The 2,518-nt window shown below is 47.8% G+C and overlaps 1 pseudogene; it reads right to left on the reverse strand.

Moving 5' to 3' along the window:
• Positions 1 to 1,248: 1,248 nt before the first annotated feature.
• LOC116895583 lies at positions 1,249 to 2,041 on the reverse strand (annotated as a pseudogene).
• Between the last annotated feature and the right edge of the window lie 477 nt (positions 2,042 to 2,518).

Consider the following 2,518-nt stretch of genomic DNA (forward strand, 5'->3'; position numbering starts at 1 on the left):
GGAGAAGTGAGCCAACTCCGCAGAGGAGCCCAGAGGATCCTGACTGAACCCCTGATGACTGGCCATTGGGCTATTTGCACTAATGGAGTTGGGCTTTGCTTGGTTCAGATTGTGACTGTGCCCTGGTTCTTCCCTCTTGAAGAACTAATTTAACTTCATTTTGATTTTTATAGGAGCCCACAGCTGAAAGACTTTAAACTTTAAAAGAAAAGATTTAGGATGGTTTAAAGAGAGTATATATTTTAAAGAGATTGAATTTTCAATGTGTTTGGATTTGTAAAGGTGGTGGGACCTTTTCAGTTATTTATGTTTCTAATGTGAGGTCTTAAGAGATGAGTGAGAAAGGAAATGTGGATTTACAGTGATGTCTTTGTGTGTCAAGATGACAAGGGGTCAATTGTGCTGTACAGTTTTATGTCAACTTGACACAAGCTGAAGTCACCTGAGAGGAGAGAATCTCAACTAAGGAAATGCCTCCATAAGATTGAGCTGTCGGCAAGCCTGAGTGCATTTTCTTAATAAGCGATTGATGGGGGAGGACCCAGCCCTTTGTAGATGAGGCCGCCCTGGGCTGGTGGTCCTGGGTACAATCAGAAAGCAGGCTGAACAAGCCATGAGGAACAACCCAGTCGGCAGCACCCCTCCATGGCCTCTGCATCCATTCCTGCCTCTAGGCTCCTGTGTGCCCTCTTCTGGTGTGTCTGAAGACAATGACAGTGTACTTCTATACATAAAATAAATACATACATCTTTTAAAAAAAAATTCCCTATCTTCTCTGGCAACTTGGCAAAGTCATGTGACACTATCCTCAGCAGGGAGGTCTGAATGAAGCCCTGGAGTGATCCCTGGGCTCTCTCTGCCTTTGATTTGTGCGCTTGCTGATGCAGGTATGTGTGAAAGCCAGGGGACAGCCATAGCTGTTCCTCCAGCACTGGCTTCCTCTAAGGCTCTGCTGCCTGGCCTGGGAGCCTCAGGGGTCTTCCTGCCTCTGCTTTTCCAAAGTTAGAATTATAAGCTTACACTGTGATCCAGTCTTTTAAAGTGTAGTTTCTAAGGATTAAAATCAGGTCCTCATAGAAGGACTTTACCAATGGAGCTGTGTCCCTGCCCCACCCCACCCCCACCCCCACCCCCAAATTCATCACAGTTATTTATTTATTTGCTTGTTTGTTTGTTTATTGTCAGGAACATCAGTTTATCGGCCTGAGGAGGCAACTACGTAATCTGGTAGGCAGTAGGGTCAGCTCTTACAGTTTGTTGAGCTCCGGAAGGGTCTGGTCTAAAGTCTGGTCCAAGGTCTGGTGAATCTCCACGTTCTCTTCCTTGGCCTTGCCAAAGTCTTTTCCAGGTCATCAGTGGTTTTCTCCAACTTTGCCACAGATCTTTCAGCAAACTCTGCTCGGGTCTCAGCCTCCTTCAGCTTCTCCTACGGAAGTTTGATCTCTTCTTCAACTTTGTCCTCTTTGGTGGAATCCTCCTCCGACACTATCGGCGACTTGAGGGCTTGGTCCACGGTTCGAAGCTCCTCCTCCAGCTGCCTGGCTTTGCTCTCAGCCACCTCGGCTCTGAGTTCTCAGCGATGTGCTTGGCTTCCTTCAGCCGCATCCCTGCTGCTTCATCTTTCCTCATCCTTCATGGCCCGGTTTTCAATGATCTTCACTCCTCTCTTGGTCTCATCAGCGGCTTTCTCAGCCTCCTCCAGCTTTTGCAAGGCTGAGAGCCAGGTGCTCCTGTGCCCGATCCAACTCCTCCTCTATGAGCTGAATGCAGCGGTTCAGAGAAGCCACATCTACTTCAGCGTCGGTGGCCTTCTTCTCCGCCTGCTCCAGTTTCTCCTGGGCATCCTTCACAGACTCAGGAGTACTTTTTTACCCCATCCTCTGTCCCCTTCAGCTTCTTCTGGAGGCCCGGCTGCTCTTCCTCCAGCTGCTTGCATCAGTCTTCAGCTTGCTTCTTGTCAGCGTCGACCTGCTCCGTGCGGTGGATGTTACTCTCCTTGTCTAGTTTCAGCATCTGCATCTTTTTCTTGATGTCGTCCATGACTGCAGTGGGAAGTGGGCCAGTGGGCGAGCATTGAAGAGTAGGTAGACTGGGCTAGCCGAGAGCACTGGATGCACCCGGGACAGGTTAGGAGGACCAAAAGGGGCTGTTACAAAGATATTTTTAGACTAGCCCCAAAGAAGTTACAATTGTTGCATTGTCAAATTTAAAAATTATCTTCAAAGAAGTGGTTTCAAGGTTGGAAATTTATAAAAACCGTCATTATAGATCTCAAATGTTATTCATCTCATGAAGTTTTCAGCACATCTGGTAGGGCTTTGTCTGTTCTTTGTTATTGATCTCTTCAGCTAGGCAAGCCCCCTTTGGTCTTCACGTCTGAAAAGCCTCTTTGTCCATGCCACCCCTCTTCCGTAATCCACATCAGTGGCTCCTCCACAGCTCTTGCTGATTCCATAGTAAACCAAGTGGTACTCTGGGGACAGAGTTAGACAGAGTCTCATGAGGAGAACCCTGTTT

The sequence above is a fragment of the Rattus rattus genome, chromosome 3, assembly GCF_011064425.1.
Source record: "Rattus rattus isolate New Zealand chromosome 3, Rrattus_CSIRO_v1, whole genome shotgun sequence".
NCBI lineage: Eukaryota > Metazoa > Chordata > Mammalia > Rodentia > Muridae > Rattus > Rattus rattus.